Source organism: Oryctolagus cuniculus, chromosome 3, assembly GCF_051225735.1.
Source record: "Oryctolagus cuniculus isolate XC-2025 breed Fujian yellow rabbit chromosome 3, ASM5122573v1, whole genome shotgun sequence".
Taxonomy (NCBI): Eukaryota; Metazoa; Chordata; class Mammalia; order Lagomorpha; family Leporidae; genus Oryctolagus; species Oryctolagus cuniculus.
In genome coordinates, this window is record NC_142869.1 from 102,061,169 (window position 1) to 102,080,696 (window position 19,528).

Sequence of the window (19,528 nt, forward strand, 5' to 3'; positions counted from 1 at the left end):
TGGCATGCCACAGTTAGATCCCACAAAGTCCTGAGATTGCTGCCAGTCCCACTGGAGGCTGAAAATGACAGACACCAAGGTGAGTGCAACCTAAAGCAAGGGTGTCTGCTGATACCAGGCGAATCTAGATGCTCAGGCTGAGAGCATCAGGAAGGTAATAAGACTTTTGGACTGGGTCCTGGCACAGTAGACCAAGATTTGAGCTCCAAGGCATGTTCTTCACTCCTCCCTCCAGCCTCTCTGCAAGGCTGGAATTCTGCTTTCTTCTGGTCCTTGGCGGAGAGGCTGCCTGGATGTGGGAATCCAAATATTTACTCTATAGGCATGGGCACTGGGGGCTGAGAAACAAGGATTCAGTTGAACTGACTGTTTCGCAGTAGACGTAGCACTTGGATTCATTTCTCTCTCTTTCTCTCCACTGGGGGATTTCTGTCTGACACACTTCTTAGATCTGGGTGAGGAGGGAACATGTCTTGCTTTCTGCAGTGTGATTTTTCATTTTTTAAAGATTTATTTATTTATTTGAAAGTCAGAGTTACACAGAGAGAGAAGGGGGGAGGTCTTCCATCCACTGATTCACTCCCCAATTGGCCACAATGGCCAGAGCTGTGCCAATCTGAAGCCAGGTGCCTGGAGCTTCTTCCGAGTCTCCCACACTGTTCAGGGGTCCAAGCACTTGAGCCATCTTTCACTGCTTTCCCAGAACACAGCCAAGAACTGGATCAGAAGTAGAGCAGCCAGGACTTGAACCGGCGCCCTTATGGGATGCCAGCATCGCAGGCTGCGGCTTTACCCACTATGGCACAGCGCCAGCCCCAGAGTGTGATTTTTCTTATGATAAAATGAGAAACTGTTCTCTCAGCTTCTTTCTGTGTTTCCTGTGAAGGTTAATTGGTTTATATATATTTGTTCATGGTGGTGACTCTCTTGAGAAGTGATTGTAGAATTTCTTACTCAGTTGCCATCTTTCCTGCATCATCTTTGTTTCCCTTGTGACAGGTTAAATTGCAGATACATAGGGTAAATGACGTGAAATACAGCATGTGTATGAAAATATGCATGGCATTAGAAGACAGGTTAAATTTGCTTAAAGCCTAGAACTTTAATAAGCAGCAGGTAATTATCAGAGATGAATGAGTTTGATCTACATTGCTCACTGATGAGACTAATCCAGTGGAAAAATTTTAAACTTACATTGTCCCTGTGGACCTATAGTCTTAAAATAATGTTAGACCCCAGTGTTCTAATTACGAATTCTCAGTACAAAATGAGGGAATCTACTTTCTTTTTTTTGTTTTTATATTTTTCTAGCATCTGTGCATATTGCAGTATATACTCAGTGACTACAAAATTGAATTTCCAGCATTAGAAACATTCATATTCAAAACTGAATATTAACCAAATTGTTAATATTTATCTACTGTTTTAAATTTCTTAGTAATGATTGCTACTTAACTTTAATATTTTCTGTATAAGAGTATGTTTATAAATTGAAATAACTTTGGCCTCTGTAACAGGAAGGAAAAAGAAGTAATAATGGATTTAATTGAAAAAAAACTGAGAAGTTAACAAAAACAGGATGCAAAAACATGAGTAGTGATATTATAAGCAAACTGGAATTGCCAACAACACACATTAATCTACTTGTCCTTCTAAAATAAAATTGAAATGAAAGTAAGTGAATTCCAAAAAAGTGAAAACATTATAAAAGACTAGGGGAACTACTATGAGAACTAGCAAAAATTTTGAAAGAAGTTAAAATATTAATAAAAGTTCTGATAAAGGAGTGGGAGTTTGGGCAAAAGGGGAAGATTCTGCTTGGGCCATCCATATCCCATACTGAAGTAAGTGCATTCCAGTCCCATTTCTGCCCCTGACTCCATTTTCCTGATAATATGTACTCTGGGAGGAAGCAGGAGAGACCCCTGTAGTTGGTCTCTGTTAACCATATGGGAGATGTGGATTAAGTTCTTGGCTCTTTGCTTCAGCAAGATCCAGCCCCAGCTCTTTCAGGCATTTGTGGATGAAAGAGTAAATGAGAGATCTCTATCTATCTCTTTCTCTACTTCTCAAATAAGTAAATATTTTTTAAAAGTCTTGACAATGTAGAGGAAATTATAATTGAGATAACTATAAGTAGGATAAAAACCAGAAGTAAACCCTGACCCTGTAGAATCCATGAGAATCACATTTCTAGAAATGAGGTGACAGGCCTACAAATAAAACATACGAGTTCTGCAGCTCCATTAAGTCTCAATAGTCTACCCAAAAGTTGACTGGCCCAGATAGAATGCAGGACAGTTTTTCTGTAGAGAAAGGGATTGGCCTCAGAGATTAACTTTCACCTTAGTGCTATTTGAGGTTCCTGTGAAATAAGCCTTATTCCCTTACACGAAATACATTTTGGCACAAAATTTCTAGTCAGGTTTTTAACAGTTTACACTTAAATGTGAATGGAGGGGCAGCACTGTGGCGTTTTGGGTTGAGCCTCTGCCTGCAGTGCCTACATCCCTTTTGGGCGTTGGTTCAGGTCCTGGCTGCTCCACTTCTGATCGAGCTCTCTGCTATGGCCTGGGAGGGCAGTAGAAGATGGCCTAAGTCCTTGGGCCTTTTCACCCATGTGGGAGACCCAGAGGAGGTTCCTGGCTTCGGATCAGTGCAGCTCTGGCCCTTGCAGCCATCTGGAGAGTGAACCAGAGAATGGAAAACCTCTCTTTTTCTCATTCTGCCTCTCCTTCTCTCTTTGCAACTGTGACTTCCAAATAAATTAATTAATCTTAAGAAAAAGATGTCTACTATTTAAAAATTGTACATAGACAGCCAGTGATGACCACATCTTTGAAGAATGACTCAAATATGAGAGAACAGGCAAAGCCAACCAAATAACAAAAAAGGAAGATACAGAAAATGAATAAAGAGGAAATGGTAGACACCTTTAAAAAGTTAAGTAAGACATCTAAAGAATATATATGTTGATAAACCAAGACATAACTATAGTTATTGAAAAAATGTCAATTGAAATTTTTTGTAGTGTATTTTTCCCCCAAAGAAATATTTTATTTAAGGAATACAAACTTCATGCATTTCATAAGTATAACTTTAAGAATATAGTGATTCTTCCTACCATACCCACCCTCCCACCCACACCCCCTTCCTCCTCCCTCTCCAATTCCCAGTCCCATTCTCCACTAAGAGCCATTTTCAATTAAATTTATACACAGAAGACCAACTGTATTCTAAGTAAAGTGTTCAATAATTTGCAAAAACAAACAAACAAAAACTGTTCCTCAACAGTCAAGACAAGGGCTATTCAAAATCATTGCATCTTGAAGTTAATTTCATTTCTTTTTTTGTTAGAAACTTAATTAACGTTATAGAAACACCCAAGAATGATACATCTTTTGTGAGCACTTAGACATAACAATAGCTTATATGACATAAGAATATCTTCCACTTAATACATTTAAAGAAAAGAAGCCTTGATAATGAATTTTATCATTAATAAGCAAGCACCTAAGAAAACAAACAATGGAGTTGGGCACTTAGGCATGATTAAAACTTATGAAACACAGTAATATTCTCCACTGAATCACACTAAAACATAATAAATCTTTGAAAACAAATTTTGCTGTTAATTTTCATAATACAACTCTTTGAGGACAGAGGTCCTGGTAGGGAAATTAGTGCACAGTGACTCCTGTTGTCAATTTAACAATTAACATTCATGTATCATGCCAGTGATTACCCAAAGCTCTTGACATGAGCTGTCTAGGCAATGGAAGCTTTTGAATCTGAAATCTTTATCAGTATTTAGACAAGAACTTAAGCAAAGTAGTTTGCTCCTCCCTTCAGAGAAAGGTATCTCCTTCTTTGATGACCACTTCTTTCCACTGTGATCTCACCCACCAAAGTCCTTCATGTGGGTCATTTTTGCCATAAGGTCTTGGATTTCCATGCCTGAAATGCTCTTGTGGGCTTCTCAGCCAGACCAAAATGCCTTAAGGGCTAATTCTGAGGTCAGAGTGTTACCTAAAGTGGTTGTCATTCTATAAGTCTGCTTTGTGGACTGCTGCCCATGTTGGGGCATTCACTCCTTAATTCTATTATTATTCAATTGAAATTTAAGAATTTGAAAAAAAAAGTAAAAATGCTGATAAAATAGAATAAAAATAGATGGAAACCAACCAAAAATAGTGGATTTTAAATATCAACCATAAAATCCAATATGTTACAAAGGAGAAATAAATATGATTTTTCAAATTTTTCAAATTTAAAGGATATAATGGTCCATACTTAAATTATATACTGTGTGTCCACAAGAGGGAACAAACCAAAACAACCAACCCTGTATATGAAGAAAAAGCTAGTAGGTAAGGGTGGAGGGGTGGAAGGAGAGAAGGCTTTTTTTTTCTTTGTAAGAGAAAAAACTATTGTGTTATGGGATTGAAATGAGAATAACTATGTTATATTATATGTTAACTTCATAACATTAGCATCAGGGCACTGTTTTAAAAACTTTTAGTTTTAGAAAATGCTAGAATTCTATATTTGTTCAATTAACATTCAATACAAAGATGTTTTCATATGCACCATCCCCAAATATTTCATTGTGATGTACCTTTCTTGGAATCTGTTGGAAAATGTGCCCATAATATAGGGTCAGAATAAAACAAAGAAAAAGTCACAGCCTTTGGGATATAAGGGAATACCATATAATACATACAGACCCAAAATTTGTCCCATGATGAAAGCCATATATCAGGTTTAGAAGAGCCCTGACCTGATCACAGCATGAGGTTTAATTGTCCAGAATATAATTTTATGCTCAACTGATAAAGCAATTTTAAGGAATTAAAGATTGGTACATAGACAATGAAGCAAGAGAGGAAAATAATTTCTAACTGCAGAATAAATAAAAGTATTTGGAGGGAAATAACCATAGTAGAATATTTTGCTCTACAATATTCATCATAAATAGACATGGAAATATTGGAAGTATGAAAAACAACCAATAGATTCACAAATATTAATAAAATTCAGTGTAACATATTATTTATAAAATTGAGGAAATAAAAAATATTTACCATATCAGAAAAGTTCATTTTATTTGGGGAAATGTTGGAACATTAGTGAATGGTAGGTCTTTGCTAAAAGAATTCTAATTATGTATACTTATTGAGAAACTTGATGAGCATGGATCATATTCATAAAATAGCCTTGATTGATGGCTGATGATAGAAATATATTTATTTCCTACAACACTTTTTAAAAAACTAAAGTGGTAGTTATCAACAAATATGAAATTATTAACATTTGTGTATTTTAAAATTGGACAAGAGATTAAGAATCAATTTGTTAAAAAATCTGTTTTTCTTGACTGTTGTCAACTTTTATTTATTTCCTGTTTTTTTGTATTAACCATTTTCTCAATATTTTCTTTAATGAAATTTTTTGTTACAGTTTTTGGCTTCAAAAATGCCTCTTGACAATTTTTTATATTAAAAACTTATTGTTCTATATTTGTCCATGTTTTCTCCAGATTGATATTTAGTTTCTTCTTCCATATCTCAACTCATGCTAAAGATGTAGGTAGTATTCATTCTATATTTATTGTATTGAAAATACCCTGTTTCTTATGCAGCAGAAATCATTGTTCGAATATAAGTTCACTGAAGTCAGAACCAGTGATTTCTGTACATTATAACATTTCTGGAATACCAGGGGAATATGGGTAACTTTTTAAATAGTTAATGAAAGAGCACATGTCAAAAGTAGTCTGGCACCACATCACTGAAAATGAGGTTGAGTAGCTTTCCACTCCATTAGCCGTAATCTAGTAGAACCATTTTTCACCAGAGAAAAACATGTCAAAAAGCAAGTCACAGTTCTTATGTAAACAGCATTACATCATCCCACATAACTAAAGTTCTGATCATAGACCTATCATTCATCTAGAATCTGTTTGGTGGCATGTTCCCAGTTCAATAAAGTGTCATCCTTTAGTTAGAATGGACCTGTTATTCCAACACATTTCATGTTCATTGAAGACGTATTTACGACATGTAAAGAATCCTTTATTAAATCAGTTTTCAGTTCACTAAAAAACTTACTAACAATTCAGAAACAACCTATTGTCTTACATGTCTTCAGCTCACTGAAACAGATTTACTACTCAGAAACGACCCATTATCTAACATGTTTCCAGTTCACTGAAAACAGATTTACAACTCATACATAGCCCATTATCTTACATGGTTCCAGCTCACTGAATATTGATTTAGAATTCATAAACAGCCCATTATCTGACAAATTTTCGACTCACTGAACAGATTTGCAAATCATAAACAACCTATTATCTACCACATTTCCAGCTCACTGAAAGTAGATTTACAGTGGATAAACAATCCATTATCTCACATGTTCCAGTTCACTGAAGATTGATGTAGAGCTCACAGGGAACCCCAAGAGTCAAGGTTCCACCTTAGACAGGAAATAATATAAAATTAATATAGACTCTTTTACATAAGAAAGTACTTGACCTAGATGCACTATATCAATAGATGTATGGAGATTTAGCCTTTTTATTTTTAAGCTTCAAACTTAATAAAGCAAAATAAATGAACTAAAGTTATGATAGGCCTGTATTTTTATGGATTTTAAATGTTTTTATTTTAATTTATTAAAATTCAATAAATCAAAGTTACATTAAAATTGTTAACATTTATGGATATGTTACATTTTTATAACCATAACTTATTTCCAGAGATTTTTAATTCTTTCCTCTGTTGTAGTATATGAAGTCATTAGAACACAATGATGCTTTTAGCATTGTTAATATAACAACTTTCATTTGGATTATTTTTTGAATTTTGTTATCAATAGAGAGGCAGGGTGGTGGAGAGAGACACAGAAAGAGAAAGGTAAAGCACCCATTCACTGGTTTGCTCCCCAGATTCTCATAATGGCCAGTGCTGGGCCAATGCTAAAACCAAAAGATGGAAATGCAATTCAGGTCTCCCCTGTGGCTGGAGGGACACGATTGGTTCAGCCATCGCTGCTGCTTCCCAAGATCTGCAGTGGTGGTATACTAGAGTCAGGAGCCAGAGCCAAAAATCACACCCAGGTATTCTGATTGGAGACACAAACATCTGAATTTCTAGGATTAATGCCTGTTCCCATTAGGAATTTATTTTTTAAGCCTTAGAAACAAATAGCAGACAAGCTTCGTTTTAGATATAATAAATTTGACACTGAATGTGTTTCCTGGCATTTTATTTTATCAATATGAAAAGTTCATCATTTTACTCCTAAGTATCCAGAAACCGAATCTATCGTTCAAACTTATTACTATTTTATTTGGTGCTTTCCAGTTGAAATTTAAAAATATTTGATAAAAGTATCAAATATTAAATGTGTTATTGGTATATACATATTAACTTATTTAATTAATGAGTTGTTTTACTTCTAAAACTCATTTTAGTTTTAGAAACTTATTTTACTTCTAAAACTTATTCCAGAAACCTACTAATAAGTACAAAAGTGAAGAGAAAAGTTCAATGGCCCATTTATAAATTTCAATTAAATTAATGTATGGATAATTTTGACTTATCTTTTCAAAATCCACAAAAGCTTTTTTTAAAAGATTTATTTGCAAGTCAGAGTTACACAGAGAGAAGGAGAGGCAGACAGAGAGAAGGTCTTCCATCCGATGGTTCACTCCCCGATTGGCTGCAACAGCCAGAACTGCACCTATCCAAAGCTAGGAGCCAGGAGTTTCTTCCAGGTCTCCCCAGCAGGTGTAGGGGCCCAAGGACTTGGGCCATCTTCTGCTTTCCCAGGCCACAGCAGAGAACTGCATTAGAAATGCAGCAGCCAGGACTTGAGCTGGTGGCCATATGGGATGCTGGAACTGCAGGGGGCAGCTTTACTCACTGTGCCACAGCACTGGCTCCCACAAATACATTTTTGCTTTGTGCTACTTTGAAGCAATTTCCAGATAGCATATTTAGTCAGTAAATATTTCTTTTTAAATTTTATGTAAGGTATACTATTTTCATGTTTTTCATATACAGATTTAGAAACACAGTGATACTTCCCACCTTACCCTCCCTCCTGCCCTTGCTCCTACTCTTCTTCCTCCTCTCTCTCACATTCCCACTCTTAATTTTTGCAAAGATCTATTTTCAATTTTCTTTATAGACATCAGATTAACCCAACACTTAGTAAAGGGTTCAATGAATAGCATGAAAAAAAAAAAAAACACACTATTCCTCAATAGTAGAGACAGAGGCTGAAAACAATGGTCAAATCTAAAAATGTCAATTTCACTCCTACATGTTACACTTTGGGTACTCTATTAGTTACCTCATCAGGAAAACATATGGTATTTCTCTTTTCTGGGACAGGATTATTTCACTAATATTATGGTTTCTTTTTTTAAGCTTTACTTAATGAATGCATATTTCAGACATACAAGTTTAGGTACAGAGTGGTTTTTCCCCCCATATCCACCCTCCCCGACTTCCATCCCACCTCCTACTCCCTCTCCCGTACCATTCTTCATTAAGATTAATTTTTACTTCTCTTTATATACAGAAGACTAACTATATTAAGTAAATATTTCAACAGTTTGCACCCACACACGTAAAATATAAAATAAAGTTTGAGAACAAGTTTTGCAGTTAATTTTCATAGTACAATTCAGTAAAGACAGAGGTCCTACATGGAGAGTAAGTGCACAGTGACTTCTGTTGTTCATTTAACAATTAATACTCTAATTTATGACATCAGTGATCATCTAAGGCTCTTACCATGAGCTGTCAAGGCTATGAAAGCCTTTTGTGATCACAGACTTCATCAGTATTTGGACAAGACCATAAGTAAAGTGGAAGTTCTCTCCTCCCTTCTTTGATGGCCCCTGCTTTCCACTTGGGTCTCACTCACTGAGAGCCTTAATGTAAGATGTTTTTTGCCACAGTGTCTTGGCTTTCCATGCCTGAAATGCTCTCGCAGTCTATTCACCCAGACCAGGAAGCCTTAAGGGCTAATTCTGAAGTCAGAGTGTGTTACTTAAAGTGACTGTCATTCTATGAGCCTGCTGTGTGGACTGCTTCCCATGTTGGAACATTCTCTCCTTTTTAATTCTGTCTATTATAATTATTGAACACTTGATCCTATTTATATGATCACTTTAACACTTAATCCTATCTAGTATATATGGAGTAATAGTCAGCAGATAAAAAAATTCTGTTTTTCACAACAAAATGGTTGCAACTAGAAACCATTATATTATCCAAAGACTTTACTAAGAAACTATTGGAGTCATGACGAGGAACACAAATCTGTGCCCAACAATACATGACAAGGGGATGAGGGAAACCATAAGGAGAAATCACAAAGGCTTGTACTTTCCATCCACATTTAGGGTCGGAATAAACAAAAAATTAGGAGTCAGACTGTAGAGGTAAAATCTCTCTGCCCCTCCCTTTCTCTCCTCCACCCCCCAACAACCATTGTACCTGAAGCAACTTGGACAATGTGATTTGTAGTTTCCGATCTTGCTTTCTTAAGTATATCTTAATATCTGTTACTACATTTTGAGAAAACAGAAAGGTCTTTGTCTTTTAGATGTTTAAGTACTTATTAATGAAATTATACAATGTCTTGATTTTGTGTCAAAACAATCCAGGGGTGCAGTGAGGGTGGGGAATCAAGGCTTCAAAGGAAAAATTGGCTATTGGTTATAGGTTACAATTGTTTAAAAGTAATAGATGGGGACTTTGGGGGATAATGAGAGTACCTGGTTTCTACTTTCATGCTTACTTAAAAGCTTCCATTGGAAAAAATTAAAAATGCAACGTGACATTTATAAGACAAATTGCATTTTGAATGTATACAATCTTTACTTTTAACATTGCTACCTGCAGCATCACACTCTGAATTCCCTATGTGATAGGACTTATCACAATGAATTTAAAAAGCCCCATAAATTCTAAATAGAACCAGATAATTAGATCAAATATCTTTTTTTTAATTGTTATTTATTTGACAGAGTTAGTGAGAGAGAGAGAGACAGAGAAAAAGGTCTTCCTTCCATTGGGTCAATCCCCAAATGGCCGCTACGGCCAGAGCTACATGATCCGAAGCCAGGAGTCAGGTGCTTCCTCCTGGTCTCCCACGTGGGTACAGAGGCCCAAGCACCTGGGCCATCCTCCACTGCCCTCCTGGGCCACAGCAGAGAGCTGGACTGGAAGAGGAGAAACCGGGACTAGAACCGGCGCCCATATGGGATGCCAGCACTGCAGGCAGAGGATTAACCGAGTGAGCCAGGGCGCCAGCCCCTATATCAAATATCTTAACTATCAGTAAAAAAAAAAAAAAAATGGATAATAATCCTTTTATTTTTGCTTCCAGTTTGGGAAGTTTCTAGCAGTTAGTTAGAAGTTCTTTACAACTATGTGAAACAGAAAGTGATATAAATACTTCTGTGCAGTTCTAGGGACTTTTTGTCTTCTTTTGTATTTTTCTGTAGACACTATATAGAAAGTAAATGTAGTGCTAGGAATGGAAAGATCTCATCAAAAGGGCCAGAAGTTGTTATATGATATCAAATGAACGAGCTAGCTGGGTTTCAAGTGCATGCTGTATTAGTGAATTAGTTTAATTGTGTTAAAATACATTTATGGATTTTTTAAAAATATGGTTTGAGTTGTTGAGGTCTTTTGCAATTTTGTATACCTGAAATTATAATAACTTTGAAAATTATTGAGCGGGATAATTCAAAGTTCATTTCTAAAAATTTAGGAGATAAAAATAGATGATTAACTTCAAGGTTAGCTCATACTGGATTTGGAAAACTACCCCTTTATTTTTTTGTTCTTTAAAGTTCATTTATTTATTTGAAAGGCAGAGTCAGGGAAAGAGAGAGAGAGAAAGAGAGAGAGAGAGAAATTATTCTCCTTTCTGCTGGTTCACTTCCCAAGCTGAGCTATACCAGGCTAAAGCCAGGAGCCAGGAATACCATCTGGGTATCCCACATGGATTGCAGGGACCCAAGTACTTGGCTATCATCTGGTCCCTCCCAGGGTACTCACTAGCAGGAAGCTGTGTCAGAAGCAGCGTTGGAACTTTGCCTTAGCCACTCTGAAATGGGATGCAAACATACTATTTAGCAGTCTAATCCACTGCGCCACAAAGCCTACCCCACATTGCATTTTCTAGAGATCAGAATAATTTAAATAAATCCTACTTTTATTAATGAATAAATAAATGACTAATAATTTCCTTTAATGTAAGGTCAACTATGTATTCACCTTCTGCATGTAAAGGAGTGGGATTTTAGAGATGACGCTTTATGTGTATCTTCCAATTTAACAACCAAAAAACATTTCTCCTACTTAATACAAAATTACTCTGCCCACTTAAGAAACATTGAGTTAGGAATTATTTAAGAATATTATTTGACAGTAATGATTATATGAGTACTCAGTGGTATTGGGGAAAAAGCAATGCTGTGGCAATAGCATTTCACATGGCAATCTAGTAAGAAGTTGTGTGTAACACAAAGAACAGATGTTTCTTTACGATAGTAAGAGACCCTTTGCAGTAAGTTTCAGATGTCAAATAAATCCAGTTTTGCTTAGCATGCCTACTTGTCTCTTATGAGTAAGCATAATTTCTCTTAAACATATGGACAAAAATGAAACAAGCCTGGGAAATCCCATTTATAACTTCAGTCTGTGTTATTGGGGAAAAAATCTTCAGGACTAGTAATAAAAACCATCTGTTCTCACTTAGAGGAAAATGCTTTGCACTGATGAAGTGAGACTAATACTCAGCATTTTATAAAAGTGTATGGGAAAATTATGATGAAACTTCTTTTAAACAAGATGTCAAACCCATTTATTCAGATGATCTAATCAATCTTCAAGCTTTAAGCATTAGTAGCTTATAAGCTCACTGATGAACATTTTCCTTACATATGCAATAATTCCCATAAAATATGTTAATATACATATTTATTAATTGATTGATTGATTTGAAAGGCAGAGTTACAGAGGGGCAGAGGCAGAAAGAGAGAGGGAAAGGGAGAGAGGGAGGGAGGGAAGGAAAGAGAGAGAGAGAGAGAGAGGTCCTCCATCTACTGGCTCACTCCCCAAGTGGCCACAATGGCTAGAGCTGGGCCCATCAGAAGGCAGGAGCCAGGAGCTTCCTCCAGGTCTCCCATGTGGGTGCAGGGGTCCAAGGACTTGGGCCATCCCCCACTACTTTCCCAGGCCATAGTAGAGAGCTGGATCGGAAGTAGAACAGCTGAGTCTCGAACCCTCACCCTTCTGCTTTACCTGTATGACACAGCACCAGCCCCTAAACATATTTATCTTTACAAATACTCATCTTGTTTAATGTCAGTTTTTTCATAATAGCAAGTTATGTTTCTCATAATTTTGTGGTTTTCTCATTTACCCCTTTTATCTGGTTATAATAGTAACCTGGATTCATTTAAGAAATATTTATAATCCAAAAAGTATAATGAAGAAAATTAAAAACACTCGGTGTCACTACCTAGATTACCTGCTGTCAACACTGTTTTCAGAATTGTTTTGACATGTACTTTTTGTTTTTCTCAAAATTTATTTTTATAGTTTTAAAATTTATTAGTTTTGTCAGTTTTATAAATATGGAATTACCTATCCAGTATTTTTCAATCCCCATTACCAACTTATGAATATAGTTAAACTGTTTTGCTGTTTCTTGACAGACTTATCTCCATATATATAATATATATATACTTGTAAATCTTTAAAATTTAGTTTCACATAATATCTTTGATTTCCAAATATGAGCAATGTTTTTTTCTTTCATAGCTCACAGACTTTCTATCCCATTGTATATCCCCACCCCATCCTTACAATATGTCTATTTGATAATCATATTTAGTTCAATAATCACTCTTTACATTATTACAATATGTAGTATATTGTGATTATGTTTCTTTCTTATGGTCTCTGTGCACACAATAATCTTTTCTCTAATTTGATTATATTTGATTACCACTATTAAAGCATCTTTATTTCTTTAGAGATATGTATATTTTTTCACAGTACTTCCTCCAAAATATTCAAAGGGGAACATTTTACAAACTCATTTATTAAAATTGTCTACTCTTACCTTATTGTTGCATATTCTAGAATATTTCCTCAAGTTTATCTTCCAACTTTCTTACTGACATTTAGCCTTTTGGCTACAATATTTTAACTTCCTGAAGTTATTTTGGAGATATTCTTATGGCATGCTATTATTATTTTATGATTTTACACTGTTTCCTATGTTCTCTGTTTTCTTAACATTTCTTATCAATATTGTCTTATTTTCGCCTGAACCTGTCATGTAGGAGATGTTCATCAAATGTAGCTATTATTTAGGTATTCATCAATAGCTAGACTGGGAAGCTATGTCCTCCAAAATCTCTGTTGTCTTGGCATTTTCAGCCTCTACCACTGACTGGTGTTTGAGAATCCAGAGTTCCTCTAGTCCAGTCTCTCCACACTGTATTTCTTGTCTCCTGTTCAGCATACAGAGGGCTTCTCAATCATTTCTTTCAATTCTTCTGTTTCTCATAACCATTCACACTCTACCATCAATGATACATCCGGTCTCCAGTTGCTGGGATTTTCCAATATTCTGCAGTGGGAAAAACTGTAGATATTTAGAATTCATCTTTCTCAAATGTACTCCTGTTTATCACTAATTTATTAAAATTCTGACTTTAAGTTTTACCGATGTCTCTGCTGGAAATTTGTGTATTGTGAGTGTATGTGTTAACATGTTTACTTTCATTTATATGAGATCTTGGAAGAGGATTGTTACAAATATTGTATTTGATCTTTCATATTAACTGGAAATCTTACCAGTCTTTTCACTACATGTTTGTATACTGTAAGCAAGCAATACCAGCTTTATATTTGCAAATTTCTACCTCATGTACATGCGCATATATGGTGAGTCAACTATATTTTATGCAGAAAATATCTGTGCTATATAAAAACTCATCTTTTAAGCTAAAAATTGACTCACAAATCTCTTTTGAAATTTGCTATCCAATCCATGCTTGTAGTATACTTATTGCAAAACTGACCAAAATTTGAATGCTAATGTTACAGCCCAAATTTCTAAGTATTAACACAATGCTTAATTTTGTTATTGAATGCCATAGTTGCTGTTCATTGTCTGCTGTATGTAACTAGAATAGCATTCATGCAAATTCAAAGCTGTAACAGAGGATTCCATTAATAGCAATGGAAGTTTATTATTTTTCAGGGAACTAATGCCACAAAAGTGTTTTTCTGTAAGTAAAGTTCTAGAATCAGTTACTTTTAATGGCATGCAAAATATATGATGCATATATGTATAAATGAATAAAATTAATGCATCTTTGTATGTAAGATATTTAATCAAACCTAGTATCAAAATGCATAAGTATTTTTGTGTTATATCTAGTATGCTTCCTTTCATTCCACTTGCATAAACAAGTCATTATAAAACCTTCTAATCACTAATTTTTCATATAATATGTTATTTTTATTATATAGTTATTTCTATAGCTATATCAAAAATTCTGTCTTTGATAACTGTCTACATTGTCATGTTTTATTTCATATTTAGTAGGTTTCTGTCTCCTCCCTATCATCTATAATTTTACCTATTGCTTCCAATTCTATGAATTTATCTGAGAAACTCAATTGTTTCTTTCTTATAAGTAATTCAATTTTTGAAAATAATGACTGAATTCTTTACTGCATTGACTTAAAGTTTTATTTTTGCATTTACAATATTAGATATCCTACAAACTTTCCTTATCTCACATATCTCAATTTATATCTCCATTTGATGCTTCCTGTAACCATTTCCTTTCCCAGTGACATTCTGGTACTCTTTGAGAATGGCATTTGAATTAATTTTAATGTTCTATGAACATTAGATATAAAGCAGTATTCAGATGTATTCTGTCCATTTTTTAGAGGCATATTGTTTTCTGTTTTCTTAAACTTTTAAGGTGAGATTCAATTTTCCTTTAGAAATTAAGGTTTATTTATTTGAAAGGCAGAGCTACAGAGCAAGAAAGAGAGATTTTCCATCCACTGTTTTACTCTCCAAATGACTGCAACAGCTAGGTCTGGGCCAGGGCAAAGCCGAAGCCAGTGACTACATTGGAGTCTCCCACGTGGGTGGCAAGGCCCCAAGCATCTGAGCCCTCATCTGATGCCTTCACAGGAATATTAGCAGGAAGCTGGATCCAAAGTGTTGTAGATAGAACTCAAATCAACATTTGGATATGGGGATGCCAGATTGCAACCTGCTGCACCAAAATTCTGGCCCCATTTTCCTTTTTATTGAAAGTATAAGGGGACGTTAGTATGTTTGTGGAAAAATGGGATTTAAAACTGCAAGTTAAAGAGAAAAGCATTCTTTCTCAACCTAAGATCCATCAAGTTCAATACAATTTTGTAAGAAGTGGTACCAGCCATATAGTCTGTCTTTAAAGAACTGCTTTTCAGGAATTTCACCATCTGTGTGTAACCTGTGTCACATTATTAATTGAAGAAAGCTCTATGTCCTTTAATAATTTTTTTTAAGATTGGGAAACTAAAATAAGTCAAGGTGAGCCAAATCAGGACTATTAGATGGATGCCTACTGATTTCTGTCAAAACCCTTGCAAACGTGGCATTGTTTGATGGGAGTAATGAGCAGGAACACTGCCTGGTGGTGGAGGCCTCTCGGGTGAAGCTTTCCAGGCATTTTTCAGATAAAGCTTCCTCATAATACTGCTTTAATAAGCAGATGTTATCATTCTTTGGCCCTTTGAAAAGTCAACAAGCAGAGTACTTGAAGCATCCCAGAATACTGTTGCCCCATCCTTTGCTCTTGATCAGCCAGCTTTTGCTTAGACTGGATGACTTCCATCTCTTGATAAGCATTGCTTTGATTGTGTTTTATCTTCAGGATCATATCGCCAAAGCCATGTTTCAGTTTGTATTAGAATTCTTGGAAAAAATGCTTCAGGATTTGATTCCATGTGTTTAAAATGTGTATTGAAAACTCTGCTCTTCTCTGCAGCTTACCTGGGTGCACCATGATTTTTGGCACTCATTGAACAGAAAGTCTGTTTGGCTTTAAATTTTCAGTCAGAATTCTGTAAGCTGAATGGATTCAGATGTCTGTGGTGTTGGCTATTGTTACTCCTGTGGACAATCTTTCCCCTTCAACTAGGAGATGACCAAGATTAATCTTTCCTCACAGATCGATGCAACTTGGTTGCTGCTGTAGGCTTCACCTTCACAGTTGTTCCATCCCCTTTCTTTTTTTTTTGGGGGGGGGGGTATGAATATCACTGTATTTATTTTCCTACAGGTTAATTTTTATAAAGCCTCAACATATTTGCCCCAAAATTAAGAGCCAAAAAAAGAAGAGAAAAAAATCGCAAGTTTAGAACTGGATCACTTGGCTCTTTCTCTTCTTATCTACACCCAGTTCAAAATGCTTGCATCTAATGGCCAGCATCCTCTTGGATCTGCAGTTGGGCTCAACACATTCAAGCCGTAGCACAATCTTCTTCGTGGTTTTAGGTTTCTTCCAGAAAATTGGCTTTGTCTGCTCACCATAGACACTCTGCTTCCGATCTTAGTGCCTCTTCCCCTGGGCATACAGGGAATCCTTGCCCTTCTTATACTGGGTCACTTTGTGAGGCTGCCACACTTCCAACAGAAAGTCCTTCGGGTTTTAGGTACATTGACCATTTTTTTCTTTTTTCAGTACGATGAAAACGGGAAACTCTGACCGCACTCCTCGCCTCGCGCCACTCGCGCCTCTGTCCCATCCCCTTTCAAATGCACAATGTAAAAAAGATAATCATGTATGACTTGAGGATATGATAGTGATTACCAGAGGCTGGGGAGAGTATGAGGGAGGGAAGGATGGGGATATTATTTAATGGTATTAAACTATAGTTAGATAGGAGCAAGAAGTTTTAGTGTTATATTGACTAGTTGAATGACTATATTGATAATGTTGGTTTTATTTTTCTTAAAAATGCTAGAAGATAGCATTTTGAAATTTTTCACCACAAAAGCTTTAATGGGTGTTTGAGGAGATAATTACATTCATCTGAATCAGTTCATAATGCATACAGGTGTGAAATATCAAGTTACTCCATAAATGTGTACAATTTTATTTGCCATTTAAAAATTTAAAAAAATAAAGAAAACAACAAGTGATTTCACCATTCTCCCACTCAATTTCATCATAAAGTGGATGTTTGTTCTTATTTCAGGTTTAGCAGAATTCGTGTTTGTCTGATTTGGGATCTTTTCAATCTGTTATTTTAGGCTTCTCAGTGTTTCGGGGTACATCCTGATCAGAAATTTTATAGCAAATTAGAATTAGTTTATTTTGTTGAAAAGATTTGAAATTTGCTTCTAGTTTTCCCATAATATGCATTTTTCCATTAATGTTTTGAAAACCCTTTGTACCAAATATTAGAACTCTCTTATTATTTATTATTTTCCAGTTACTTGTCTATATTAGAAGGCAAACCCATTATTTGATAATCAAAATATCTTATTCCCTTTGGTTTCACTCAAATGTCTTTTTCCAACTGCCAACTGAAAGGCAAAGTGTTATACATGTCTCTCAACCTGATTCTTCATGTTATGGCTCCTTCATCTCCTGCAGCTCTTTTAGAGCATATATTTTCTTTGAATCAGACTTTGTGCTTTGATGACAAGTTGGTCTTGTAGAACATACGGAGTGTTGTGTTATGTTTGTTTCCTACACCACATTTGCCCTTTGGGAAACTACATCTCCATAAGTGAAATGAATTTCTCCCAGTTATTATCTCCTAAACTTACAGTCAAATTATTCAAGTGTTTTGAAGAATGTTTAAAAAATATTAAAGGCAATTCTGAGGGAAAGAAGTTTGAGGTACTATTTAAGTTACACTTATAAGTCAGACATGACTTCCCAGATTGCTTTTAATATGGATATTTTATTTATGATTTAAAGATCATACAATGGGGTAAGAAAAAAATACATACTATCTTTTACATTAGCAAATTTATTCAGTATGCCCAGGCCAAACATTTCCATAACTTGAGTTTCTCAGTGTAGGTCTATTGGTCTTGTAATTGTAAGAAATAGCTCCTTTATGCTGTGAACAACTTTTCTAAGACTACTAGAATTTAGTGGTGGCAAGAATTTTCACTTTGTATTTTCTATAAGTTTTTAAATTCATATTAATTGAAAACACTGCATGAAGAATTTCATTAGCTATCATTCAAATGAAATTCCCCATTCTTTTATATACTTCATTCAAGTGGTATAATCTCTCTCTGAACCTTTAGTACTGTTTTGCTTCATGGAATATACACATTTTAAAATGAAACACCATCATTTTTCTCTCAAAATTTTAGTACAACCATGCCAGCCTTCATAATGGTTTACCTAAACTCTGTTGAAGTCAACTGACTTGTCTTCATTTCTTTAATGCAAATATAAAAATCCCACATATTTGTAGGGTACTATGTAATGTTTATTATATTATTCTTTGTGTAATGTCCAAATCACAGTAAATGCATTTTTGCTTTCAAGTATTTAACATTTATTTATAATGAAGCATCCAAAATCCTATTGTAACATTTTTTTTCAAATAGATGAATATCCAGTAAATAGATATTGTCTGTCTTCAATCTACTGTGCAATGGAACTCCAGAATTCCTTATTCCTGGTAGTTGTCAAACAGCCTTTTCCAATTCGTCCCTGTCAACTTTCCTCCCCAGCCTCAGTAACTGCCATTACATTTTTTTTTTTTTTTTTTGGACAGGCAGAGTGGACAGTGAGAGAGAGAGAGAGAGAGAGAAAGGTCTTCCTTTACCATTGGTTCACCCTCCAATGGCCACTGCGGCCGGCGCACTGTGCTGATCTGAAGCCAGGAGCCAGGAGCTTCTCCTGGTCTCCCATGTGGTGCAGGGTCCAAGCACTTGGGCCATCCTCCACTGCACTCCTGAGCCATAACAGAGAGCTGGCCTGGAAGAGGGGCAACCGGGACAGAATCTGGTGCCCCTAACAGGACTAGAACCTGGTGTGCCAGTGCCACAGGCAGAGGATTAGCCTATTGAGCCACAGTGGCAGCCCTGCCATTACATTTCTAACTTCTGTGAGATCATCTATTGCATTAGCCTATTCATATTAGAGAGATAATGTGATATTTGCCTTTCCGTGCTTGGCTTAATTCAATCAACAAATGATCTCTCATTTCTTCTATATTGTTACAAATATTTCACCTTTTTATGACTGAATGATACCTCATTTATACCATTTTAAATTGATTTTTATGAATAGTGAGAAACAGAGGACTAGTTTTATTCTTCTTCATATGTATATCAAATTTCACAAGCACCGTTTATAAAAAAATTCTCCCTTTTCTAATACACATTCTTATGTCTATAAAAAATCAGTTGGCTGTTGATGGGTGGA

General features: G+C 35.5%; 1 protein-coding gene and 1 pseudogene across 4 annotated transcripts in view; one reads left to right on the forward strand and one right to left on the reverse strand.

Moving 5' to 3' along the window:
* The window catches only part of LRP1B (LDL receptor related protein 1B), a 2,138,546-nt gene that overhangs the window by 1,646,984 nt on the left and 472,034 nt on the right, over positions 1–19,528 (forward strand). The window lies entirely within an intron of this gene.
* On the reverse strand, positions 16,376–16,860 carry LOC138849178 (large ribosomal subunit protein eL42-like; annotated as a pseudogene).